Source organism: Sus scrofa, chromosome 3 (assembly GCF_000003025.6).
Source record: "Sus scrofa isolate TJ Tabasco breed Duroc chromosome 3, Sscrofa11.1, whole genome shotgun sequence".
NCBI lineage: Eukaryota > Metazoa > Chordata > Mammalia > Artiodactyla > Suidae > Sus > Sus scrofa.
Genome location: NC_010445.4, coordinates 18731644 through 18744356, shown reverse-complemented (window position 1 = coordinate 18744356; position 12713 = coordinate 18731644). Strand labels below are relative to the sequence as shown.

Sequence of the window (12713 nt, the reverse complement as noted above, 5' to 3'; positions counted from 1 at the left end):
GAGAGGCTTAAGCCTTCCCACCACTTCATCAGTTCCTCCCACAAATTCATCCAATAATCATATTCTAAGTCCAATAGCAAACCTTATTCTCCATTGCTGCCTCAAAACAAACTCCTCTTCTCCTTCCAATCAGATGCCTTCCCAAAGATGTCTACAGAAAATTCTGGAACTGACCTGACCTGGATCAGAAGGAGAGATGAGGGAGTTCCTGTTGTGGCTCAGTGTTAACGAACCTGACTAGTAGTGTCTATGAGGATGCAGGTTCGATCTCTGGCCTCACTCAGTGGGTTAAGGATCTGGCATTGCCATGAGCTGTGGTGTAGGTCGCAGACACTTGATTTGGATCCTGCATGGCTGTGGCTGTGGTGTAGGCTGGCAGCTATAGCTCTGATTTGATGCTTAGCCTGGGAACTTCCATATGGCCCAGGTGTAGCCCTAAAAAAAAGCCAAAAAAAAAAAAAAAAAAAAAGAAGAAGAAGGAGAGATGATCAATATCTAAGGAGACAACCCTCTCAGATCCGAGACCCACCTTGCTGAGATTTGCACACTGTTCACCCGGTTCACCCAGCCCAGGAAACTTTGCTTTGGCGTATTGACCCAGTACAGCTCTTCCTCCCCACCACATACCACCCTGGAAGGAGGACCCAGTCCTGGAGGCAGAGTCCCCAGGTGCCAGGGACTGACCCTGCTGGGCTGGGAATCCAGCGCCATCTCTCAAGCCACCAGGAAGAAGCTGTGGCTGGTGCCACCCTAGTTCTTTGGGCAGCTCCAGTCCGTCACAGGGTCATGAGGCTGCAGCTCTCTAGCTGGCACGTGATGAAAGGCTGCATCCTGCGCTGCAGGGAAACGGGGAATCCTGGAAGAGGGACGGCGCGGTATCGCAGAACACACAAGACTTACGTTTAGAAAGTGGGGGACCGGAAGGCACTCTGTTCCACAGAACAAAGGCGCCTAGGCTTTAGCCCACACGATTTTTATTAAGGAAGGTGATGAGATTATTGTTAATGGATGGGATTAAAGAAGGTGTCGAGATTAGTGGGCAGGGACAGGCATAGGCAATAACGAGATTATCTTCTCAAGAGCATATCAGAGGGGGTATCCTTAGGACATAGGGCAGCTGTTTACAGAATAAGGGGTGGTTAATGCATAAGTCCTTCATCTTGTCTTTGAAGGAGACTCTGTGGTTAGAACTCTGAGTCCATAGGTATTTGCCTTCTGCAGAATTCGGCTGTTCCATGGTCTCCAACAATGGAAGAGCTGCTATAAGCAGGGGAAGGACTCTATTTCCTTTCTATGAGTCCCCACGGATAGACACAGAACTAGGGCATGAAAGGCCCAAGGGGACCTTCCCATTGCCAGTTGCCGTCTTGGAAGGCGGTGATCCTCCGTCTGCAATGTTCTTTTTAGTTCCTTTCTTTTTTCTTGGCTGCCCCGCAGCGTATGGAGTTCCTGGGCCAGGGATCAGATTCAGGCTGCCGTTGTGAACTACGCAGTAGCTGAAGCAACACCAGATTCTTTAGCCCGATGTACCAGGGAAGGCAGGGATTGAACCTGTGTCCTGTCGCTGCAAAGACATTGAGCCACAGTGGGAACTCCTGTGATGGTTTTCTCCCAAGTATTTTTTTTTTTTTTTCTTTTTAGGGCGGCATCTGCCACATATGGAAGTTCCCAGGTTAGGGGTCAAATCGGAGCTGCAGCTGCCAGCCTATACCACATCTCACAGCAACACTGGATCCTCTAGCCCACGGAACAGGGCCAGGGATCGAACCTGCATCCTCATGGATACCTTTCAGATTCATTACCACTGAGCCACAATGGGAACTCCTTCCGCCAGGTATTAACATAACTCATCACTCACCTCCTTCGGGTCTGTGTCACTCAAGTGTCACTTTACCAGTGAAGCCATTGGCAACCTCCCCTTAGCTAAAGTTGCAAACCTTGGGGTTCCCATTGTGGTTCAGTGGTTAGTGAACTCGCCTAGTATCTGTGAGAATGCGAGTTTGATCCCTGGCCTTGATCAGTGAGTTTAGGATCCAGCATTGCTGTGAGCTGTGGTGTAGGTCCCAGACAAGGCTCAGATCCCACGTCACCATGACTGTGGTGTCAGCCGGCAGCTCCAGCTCCAATTCAACCTCTAACCTGGGAGCTCCCATATGCCATGGGTGGGGCCCTAAAAGACAAAAAGACAAAAAATAAAAATAAATTAAAAAAAATAAAATTGCAAACCTCCCTCTCCATCCCTCTCCCCTGCTCTACTTCCCTAGCACTTATCATATATTTTATTAATTGATCTCATGTATTATCTATCTTCTATTCCTAGACCATAAGCTCCACGAGGGCAGGAGCTTTATGTGTTTTGTTCATTACTGACTCATTTGCGTCTAGAATAGTGCCTGACACATAGTAGGGTGCTCAATAAATATCTATTGACCAAATACCTCCCAGCCACCTGCACAAGTATCCCACACATTTCACAGCTACAGAAACTGGGGCATATAAAGATGAAACCATTGGCCTTAGCCCTAGCCCTGGGTCTCCAATCCCAGGCATTCCATGTCCAGGGCCTATGCCCTTAACTCCACACTATATTGTGGTTACAAAATGCTTATCTATTTTTTTCTTTGTCTTTTTAGGGCCGCACCTGCAGCATATGGAGGTTCCCAGACTAGGGGTCCAATTGGAGCTGTGGCCACCAACCCACGTCACAGCCACAGCAATGCTGGATCCTTAACCCACTGAGCAAGGCCAGGGATTGAAACTGCATCCTCATGGATGCTAGTCAGACTCATTTCTGCTGAGCCACAACGGAATGCCACAAAATACTTATATTGCAGCATTGCCTGTAACCAAAGAAGGCTGTAAACAACCTAATTTCCCATCAGTAAGGGAGTGGTTAAATAAATTACAATCCTAGGCATCCTGTAATAGCCTATAAAAGCCACCTATAAATGAATTAAGCAGATCTATAGGCATTTATTTGGAATGATCTCCAAGTTATTGTTGAGTAAAAAATAGCAAGACGCAGAACCGTGCATGTGCTCTGATCTGTAAAAAAATAAAGGATAATCAGACACATTCTGATTGGATGTGCAGAGCAATGCTGTGAATGAATACTCCAAAAACTGTTGACAAGGCAAAGGGGAGCCTGGGGTCTCTGGTGGGAGAAAGCCTTTGCATTCCATTTGGTATTTAGGGGATTTTATTTTATTTTATTTTATTTATTTTTGTCTTTTTGCCATTTCTGGGACTGCTCTCGCAGCATATGGAGGTTCCCAGGCTAGGGGTCAAATCGGAGCTGTAGCCACCGGCCTACGCCAGAGCCACAGCAACGCAGGATCCAAGCCGCGTCTGCAACCTACACTACAGCTCATGGCACCGCCGGATCCTTAACCCACTGAGCAAGGCCAGGGATCGAACCTGCAACCTCATGGTTCCTAGTCAGATTCGTTAACCACTGCACCACGACAGGAACTCCTGGGGGATTTTAAATCATGCACATTATTTACTGGGTTTTTTCCAGCGATGTAAATATTCCACATAGTTTAAAACTCAACTAAAGCTACAGGGTGTGAAATTCCTGTTGCAGCTCAGCAGGTTAAGAACTGGACACAGTGTCTGTAAGGATGCAGGTTGGATCCCTGGCCTCGCTCAGTGGGTTGGGGATCCGGCGTTGCCGTAAGCTGTGGTGTAGGTCACAGACGAAGCTTGAATCCCTAGTTGCTGTGGCTGTGGTATAAGTTATATGATATACGATATATGATAGGGGTTATATGATGTAGGTAATGTGATGGATGATGCGATACATAACCTACACCACAATTCAACCCCTACCCTGGGAACTTTCATCTGCTGCAGCTGTGGTCCTAAAAAAAAAAAAAAAAGAAAGAAAAGAAAGCTACAGGGCTTATGTCAAAAATTAACAATCCCCCAACCCACCCTTCTGTACTATAGATCTCTTCCTAAAGGCAACAAATTTAACTCTTTCAGCTGTTTGTTCCTTCTGTTTGCCGTTCTCTTTCTCAGTCAAGGTTTCTCAAATTTTCAAGAGCATGTGAACCACCTGGGATGGTGTTAAAATGCATGTTCTTATTCAGTACGTCCAGTGGAGGGGGGGCGTCCAAGATTCCACTTTTTTTTTTTTTTTTTTATCTTTCCTAGGGCTGCACCCGTGGCATATGGAGGTTCCCAGGCTAGGGGTCTAATCAGAGCTATAGCCGCCGGTCTACACCACAGCCACAGCAACGCAGGATCTTTAACCCACTGAGCGAGGCCAAGGATCGAACCTGCAACCTCATGGTTCCTAGTCGGATTTGTTAACCACTGAGCCACGATGGGAACTCCAGAGTCTGCATTTCTAACAAGCTCCCAGGTGATGCTGATGCTACTGACCTGTGAATCATTGTTTAAGTGGCCATTCTCTACATAACATGCTAATTCAGCCTCTAATTGATTTTTCCGCTTAATTTGTTGTTGTTGCTGTTTTGGCCATGCCTGTGGCATGTGAAAGTTCCCAGGCCAGGGGTCGAACCAGAGCTGTAGTTGCCAGCCTACATGAAAGCCACAGCAACGCCAAATCCAAGCCGTGTCTGCCACCTACACCACAGCTCATGGCAATGCCGGATCCTTAACCCACTGATCCTTAACCCACTGAATGAGGCCAAAGTTGGAACCTGCGTCCTCATGGATACTAGTCAGATTCGTTTCCACTGAGCCACGATGGGAACTCCACATTTAGGTCTTTAGTGAAGGATTGTGAAAAATCCCAGCCATTCTCCAGTGCATCAAAGGGGGCAGTGCTCTGTTCAAGCTTCAGAGGCCCTCCGGGCAACAGAGCTGGGCCAGTTTCCACATGCCAGGCATTGCGCCCTGGCTCACGTAATTCTCCCCACAATCCCACAGGGTGAGGATCTGGGATAAAATTCGGCAGCTTTTGCCTGCCCACCACCCACGGGGGTGAAAGGATTAAAGAATCAACACAGGAGTTCCCGTCGTGGCAGAGCAGAAACGAATTCGACTAGGAACCATGAGGTTGCAGGTTCGATCCCTGGCCTCACTCAGTGGGTTAAGGATTGGGCATTGCCGTGAGCTGTGGTGTAGATCGCAGACACGGCTCAGATAATGGCGTTGCTGTGGCTGTGGTGTAGGCCAGTGGCTACAGCTCCGATTGGACCCTTAGCCTGGGAACTTCTATATGCCGTGGGTGTGGCCCTAAAAAGACAAAAGAAAAAAAAAAAAAAAAGAATCAACACAATGGAGAGGTCCAGTGTGGACCAAGTGTAACAGTGTGATGTGCGATGAACTAAAGCAAACTGAACCCCCACCTTCTATGCACCTGAGTCCAAACTGGAAAATAGGGGCAGGGGGAGTGTCTGCTGGGAGGACAGGACAGGTGAGGCCTGGCCGTCCCTGGTCACATCCTGGTTTCTGGTTTCCAAAGGCCATGGGGCTAAGATAGGAACTCAGCAGACAGCCCCTGTGGATGGTCTGAATGCTTCCAGCCAGCCAGGCACGGGTCCAGAGTCCATCCAGAGAAGTCTAGGTTCCTGGAGAAGGAGGCAGGGCCTCTCCAAGGAAAACACATCTCAGGCCACCTCCTTTTTTTGGAGGCTCACTGTGGTCTGGAAACATCAAGAAATGTCACAAACAGCTTTATGAAGACCATGGCGTATCTTAGTTTTACCTTTTTTCCCGCTTTTTCCTAGAAGGGCCGTACCTGCAATATATGAGAGTCCCCAGGCTAGGGGTCAAATCAGAGCTGCAGCTGCCAGCCTATGCCACAGCCACGGCAATGCCAGATCCTTAACCCAATGAGCAAGGCCAGGGATTGAACTTGCATTTTCATGGATATGAACTGGATTCTTTTTTTTTTTTTTTTGTCTTTTTGCCATTTCTTGGGCCACTCCCGGGGCACATGGAGGTTCCCAGGCTAGGGGTCCAATCGAAGCTGTAGCTACCGGCCTATGCCACAGCCACAGCAATGCACGATCCAAGCCACGTCTGCAACCTACACCCCAGCTCATGCAACACCGGATCGTTCACCCACTGAGCAAGGGCAGGGGTCGAACCTGAAACCTCATCTTTCCTAGTTGGATTCGTTAACCACTGCGCCACAACAGGAACTCCTATACTGGATTCTTAACCCACTGAGCCACAATGGGCTCATCTGTGACCTACACACCACAGCTTGTGGCAATGCTGGATCCTTAACCCACTGAGCAAGGCCAGGGCTCGAACCCACGTCCTCATGGATACTAGTTGGGTTTGTTAACCGCTGAGCCATGATGCTGAGGCAGAACTTTAACTGAGTGTAGGAGCAGGGGCTTCGATGCATTCTGTGATATGGCCATTGATGAACGTTTGTGGCTTAAGGGCTCCAGGGAGTAACATCCCCACAGGCCTTGTAACCTATAGGGGGTGTACCTACGCCCAGATGGACTTGAACCCCTAATCCCCTGTGACTCAGTTTACGAGAAGAAAAGGACAAAGAATCTATGAGACTTATAGGACATTTCCACCCCTAAGACCCTATTGGACAAGGACTGATACAGGTAATTGAACAAGGCCAATGGGAGAAGACCACATGCCTCTGGACCCCACATCGATACTCACCCCCCAACTTTAAGGACTAAAAACCTCTAGAGGACAATAGAGAAAGGGGGCACTTCTCCCCCACCCTCCCAGTAACCCTGGGAGCTATCTGCTTTCCTTTAATAAAAATTTTGCTGGAGTTCCCGTTGTGGCGCAGTGGTTAATGAATCCGACTAGGAACCATGAGGTTGCAGGTTCAATCCCTGGCCTTGCTCAATGGGTTAAGGATCCGGCGTTTTCGTGAGCTGTGGTGTGGGTTGCAGAGATGGCTTGGATCCCGCATTGCTGTGGCTCTGGTGTAGGCTGGCGTCTACAGCTCCGATTCGACCCCTAGCCTGGGAACCTCCACATGCTGCGAGTTCGGCCCTAGAAAAGCCAAAAAAAAAAAAACCAACAGCAACAATAAACTTTGCTTGCTTGCTTGCTGCCTGTGTGTTCACGGAGTTCATTCTTCGACCGCCATGAACAAGAACCCGGATTCTGGTACCATCTTTCCGGCATCAATGCAAACTCTGAGTCAAGCTCTTCATGCCCCGTGAACATTCTCGGTTCTCAGTTCTGAATGTATAACTGCACGTAGAAATAATATCAGAAGCTTATGTTTAAATCTCTTCAGGACCATGAGGTCTGGGCCAGATTTCCTCCATGCCCGAGACAGGGCTGTGAGCCGGGCCCTGCACCCAGGAGGATGGCTGGAGCCCAGCGCTGCCGACCTGACTCCAGCCCCCTGACAGCTGGTGGGGCTGCCTCTGCTGACACATTTCTGGCCCATAATTCTGGGGCAGGGGCCATCCCTCTCGGAATGGGGTGTGAGTGGCTGGGAGTACAAGTTCCCAGACCCTCTAAGATGTTAGGGGCAGAGGCAGCGTTTGGAGGTTTGGAGCCGCCGGGTGGGCGAGAGTATTTGTCCTTGCCTAGGCTGGGGTCAGAAGGGGGTGGGGCTGAGAGAGGGAGAAGTGGAGTCTCAGGCTCCTGTGAACTGGGTCTGAACCTCCGCCCTCCACGCCCAGCCCCAGAGCCAGACCCAGCCACCCAAACAGGAGACAGACAGAGCTTCACAGTCACCGAGAATTAAAACCTATTGATTTTCCCCATTAGCTAGAGAACACCATCAGAGTGCATTAAAACCAGGCAAAGCACCAGCATCATACATAATTAACATCCACAAATGACAACCCCAGGGGGCCCAGGGGAGGGGTAAGGGGCGCCTGGAGGCCTGGGGCACCCGACCGCATATGACTCCCACCCCAGGGAGCCCTCACCTGGCCTGCCCTCCCCTCCCCTCCTCCTCCTCCCCACCCCCACCCAGAATCTCCACTATTCCTCCTGTTCCTTTCATTTCCTCTCCTCAAAGAAACATCAAGTCTGAGGCAAGGGACCTAGGAAGATGGAGTGCTGAGATAACCATCAGGAGTTCCTGGCTCTGCTGGGCATCACTGTGTGACCTCGGGAGAGTCTGCCCCTTTCTGGGCTTGTTCCTCTGGCTAAGCTTATAGATCTCTAGCTCCAGAGTGGGACAGTGACTGGCGCAAAGCACACAGCAGGTCTGTAAGCAGAGCCCACACTAGAACCTCCAAGCCCCTAGGTCATCCCTCCCAGCCCAACCTATGGGATGACTTTATGCAAATCAGAAAAAGTCACCCCCTTTGGATCGACCAATTGGAAAGTGGCACTTCTCTGGATGAACCAATTAGATGAAAGCATGCCCTCTGAACAGACCAATTCAAAAGAGAGACCCCGCTAAGTAGACTAGTTAAAAAATATATTTTTTTAAATTAAAGTATAGTGGTTTTATGATGGTGTCAATATAAGTGAACTAATTTTTTTAAGAAGCAGTCTTCAGGCTGACCAATAAGAAAAAAGAACCCCTTAAGGATCCAGTGTTGCCGTGAGCTGTGGCATAGGCTGCAGACACAGCCCAGATCCTGTGTTGCTGTGTCTGTGGTGTAGGCCAGCAGCTACAGCTCAGATTCAACCCCTAGCTGGAATCTCCATATGCCACAGGTTTGGCCCTAAAATTCAAAAAAAGAGGAGTTCCCGCCGTGGCGCAGTGGTTAACGAATCCGACTAGGAACCATGAGGTTTTGGGTTCGGTCCCTGCCCTTGCTCAGTGGGTTAACGATCCAGTGTTGCCGTGAGCTGCGGTGTAGGTTGCAGACGCGGCTCGGATCCCGCATTGCTGTGGCTCTGGCGTAGGCCGGTGGCTACAGCTCCGATTAGACCCCTAGCCTGGAAACCTCCATATGCCGTGGGAGCGGCCCAAGAAATAGCAAAAAGACAAAAAAAAAAAAAAAAAAAAGAAAGAAAGAAAGAAAAAGAAAAAAAAACGAGCCCTTTGGAATGGATCAATTAGGAAAAAAGAGGCATTTGCATCGTGGCCTAGTGGTGACAAACCTGAGTGGTATCCGTGGGGTTAAGAGTTTGATCCCTGGCCCCGCTCAATGAGTTAAGGATCCAGCATTGGTGGCTGTGGTGTAGGCTGGCAGCTGCAGTTCCAATTCAACACTTAGCCTGGGAACTTCCATACGCCACAGGTTCAATGCTAAAAAGACAAAATAAAAGAAGGAAGGAAAGAAGGAAGAGAGAGAGAGAAAGAAATAGAGAAAAAGAAAGAAAAAAGTGAGGCCCCAAAGCTGTCACAGAGTAAAGGTGCCAGGCTGGGCAGAGCAGAGGTAGGGCTGCATCAGCCCCCTCTCACCATCCTTGGGGGTTCCCTGTGCAATGTGTGCAGCCTAAACGACTTCATATGGGGGCTCTGTCCCCAACCCCACCTTTTCTTAACCAAGGACACCCAGATCTGTCCTTCCAGCCAGTGGAATTCACTTCAACAAATGAAATGATATTTCCTTCCAAGCCTCTCCACCTCCCACCCACCCACCCCCTCAGCCACTCAGCTGACCCAGGTTCCCACTTCCCTCTTCCTCCCACCCATCCTGCCTCCCTGGAGGCCCTGGAGCCCCCAGAGGGGCAATTCTGGAATGAAACTGCCTATATCTCTGATCATGTCACCTGCATCCTCTTCCTGCCTTGAAGGGCACCGTGCATCCTTCATGCCTCCAAAGCTTTGCAGGTACTTTGCTCTCTTCTGGTGGTGCCTCACCTCTAGAGCCCCTGGGGAAACTCTCCTCATTCTTTAAAAGTCAGTTTAGGAGTTCCCGCCATGGTGCAACAGCTGTGTCTCTGGAGCGCTGGAACGCAGGTTCGATCCCCGGCCCGGCACAGTGGGTTAAGGGATCCTGTGTTGCTACAGCTGCTGCGTAGGTTGAAACAGCTCAGATCTGATCCCCAGCCTGGTAACTCCATATGTTGCAGGCCAAAACAAACAAACAAACTCACCTTCTCCTCTGCGCCTCACGCTCTTCCTTAAACACACCAGCCAGTTCTTGCTCTGAGCCTTTGCACCTGCTGATCGCTCTTCTGGACATATTCTCCCTACAGACCTTCTAGCTGGCTCCTCCTCACACTGGTCACAGCTCCAATGCCACCTCCTTGGGAGGTCTTCCCTGAACACCCTATCAAATCACCTCCCCATCAGCCTCTCTCACATCTCCCTGTTTTATTTTTTCATACCACGTCACAGGCTGTATTTATTTTGTTCGTTGGCACAGACAACCAATTCTAAGGCCACTATGAATAGCTGTGCTTGTTGTAAGTTGCTGAAGAGGTGAGCGCGGCTGAAACCCAGCCTGTGATCCAGCTGGAGCTGGAAGAGGAGGAGTGCTGCACCTGCCCAGAGGGAATGCCTTTTCCTAATTCACACACTGGCACCAGCTACACAAGCTTCAGCCCCAACGGCCTCTAGCTGTGACAGACAAGCCCTGGTAGGAAGTGTCTGACCTTTCTCCATTGTCGTGTGCCCAGTGCCCAGCACAGTGCCTGGTACAAAGCTGGTGCTCAATAGGAAGTTCCCATTGTGGCTCAGCATGTTACACACCCTACTAGTATCCATGCAGATGCAGGTTTGATCCCTGGCCTTGCTCATGGGTTAAGGATCCAGCACTGCCATGAGCTGCGGTGTAGGTCGCAGATGGCTTGGATCCCACGTTGCCATGGCTTTGGCACAGGCTGGCAGCTGCAGCTCGGATTTCACCCCTAGCCTGGGAACTTCCATATGCTGCAGGTACAGCCCTAAAAAGCAAAGAAAAAAAAGGCTGATGCTCAATAAATATTTTCAAGCAAACACATTCTTTTTTTCTTTTTTTTGGCCATGCCCGCAGCCTGCAGAAGTTCCCAGGCTGGGGATCAAAACTGTGCCACAGCCGTGACAACACTGTATCCTTAACCCACTGTGCCACCAGGGAACTCCCTCAAGCAAACAAATTCGACTCACATTCCCCCACTCCCATCCCCTTCTCACACTCTTCCATAGAATATACCAGGGGCTGCATACGGTCGTCTCTGCGTCTCCCAGGGGCTGTGCATGGTTCTTTTGGTGGGAGTCAGGGACTCCCCACCAAATGACAGAACTGGACCCAGAGTTGGTGACCGTAGCTGTTTGTTAAGGGAATGTGGAGGGAACTCGGGGATGGATGCGCAAGTGAAGGAGTCCCAGGGACACTCCCTGGAGCTCAGAGCCCTGCCCACTCCTGGGGCGCTGCCCTGAGCCTCCTCCCCCAACCCCTGCCCCCGTCTTACCAGGCTCTGTGGAGGTATGCAGGGCAGGTTCAGGTGGCCAGGGCGCACTGTCCAAGATCCATATGCTGAGCGCTGCACCAACGCAGGCAGGAGGTGGCATCAGGCAGGAGGTGGCATCGGAGGATCTGGCGAGAGGCGGGCCAGGCTCAGGCGGGGGCGGAACTCAAGCGCCGCCTTCCCTCTGCTCCCTGTGGCCACCAGCCCCGCAGCCTCCCAGCTCTGGCAGGGAAGGAGTTAACCTCCAGGCTTCTCAGCGTGAATGTGGAGCTATTAATACCCACAGCCAAGCCGGTCTGCCAGAGCAGCCACTGGAGTCGGAGAAGGAGCTGGGAGCAGAGGGAGCTCCAGTCGGAGCCAACGCTGGAGCCAGGACTCCAGGGACCAGAACTTTTCTTGGGGCGAGCGTGGGCCCTGGGCCAGCCTCCCCTGGTCCCCGCCTACCTTTCAGCCTCAGGTCCCGACCCTCCCTCCTGGAGGCCACCGGTGTTACCCTCCCCAGCAGGGGAGAACAAACTTTCTTAGGGAAACCACCTCTGCTGCCTTGCTGGCCAGACAGAACCAACAGACAGCTGGACAGACAGATGAACAGATGGACAGGGCATCTGCGAGGCTCTCCTCCCAGTCCTGCCTCTGACGGGCTGCAGCAGAGTGGGCAGCCGAGGGCCCTCCAGGGGCACCAGGGACAGCGAGGGCCCCTGCTGAACCTTTGTTCACCTGCCAGCCACCTCTGAGTCCAGGCGGCTGGACGCTGCTTCCCCAGGCCCACCCAGCACTGTGGCTGGAAGGCCGGTGGCTCAAGACAGCAGTTCCCACCAGCCAGAGCCACAGGCTCTTCCACCCACCGAGGCGACGGGGAACCTGAGTGAAAAGGCACAGGTGGCAGGTGGGCAGGTGCGGGGTCCTGAAGCCAACAGGCTACTGACCCTGGAGCACACTGGCTCGGGGACCCCTGCCCAGGCGAGGGACGATGCTGCCGAGGCCACCACCAGCCACCCTTGCCCCGTCCTGGAGCTGCCTCCGGCCTGGCCCCTGGGCTGTGGAGTGGAGGATGTGCCAGCCTTCTGCTTCGTCTGTTTCCACAGGGAGGAGGAGGAGGAGCTGCTGGAAGAGGTCCCACTGCAGAGGTCAGTGCCCGAGATGGGCAGTGGGTGGGCCGGGTGAGGGCTCAGGGCTCCGATCGGGGGCCCCATGGAGCCTGGTTGTCCTGCTTTGGAGGCCCTCTGTCTGTCCACTGCTCGCCACCCACAGCCACCAACCTGCGTCAGACTCTCAGATCTCCCACCTGGGTGTCCCCACAGCCTCCTCCATCGCTCTCCCATCCTGCCCCTACAGTGACCCTCCTGTCCTTTCCCCCTGGTGGTCCTGCCCCCTTCACCCCCCAACCACCCACTCAGAGCCCTCCATGGCTCCCCGCTCCCCCACAATGAAGTCAACACTCTGCTGGGCATTCAAAGCCTGTGAGATCAGGCCAGCCCCACCCACCTCATCTG

General features: G+C 51.8%; 1 protein-coding gene and 1 long non-coding RNA gene across 2 annotated transcripts in view; one reads left to right on the top strand and one right to left on the bottom strand.

Moving 5' to 3' along the window:
- On the bottom strand, window positions 924–12250 carry LOC110259911. The gene is made up of 3 exons (XR_002342373.1): window positions 12147–12250; window positions 11224–11348; window positions 924–1564 (listed from the first exon to the last, which is right to left on the bottom strand). It is a non-coding gene; the product is annotated as an uncharacterized LOC110259911 (long non-coding RNA).
- Window positions 11504–12713, top strand: part of SBK1 (SH3 domain binding kinase 1) — a 58288-nt gene continuing 57078 nt past the window's right edge. Inside the window, exon 1 of the mRNA XM_021086433.1 lies at window positions 11504–12347. The gene's annotated coding sequence lies outside the window, so the exon portion shown is untranslated. The remainder of the gene's footprint in view (window positions 12348–12713) is intronic.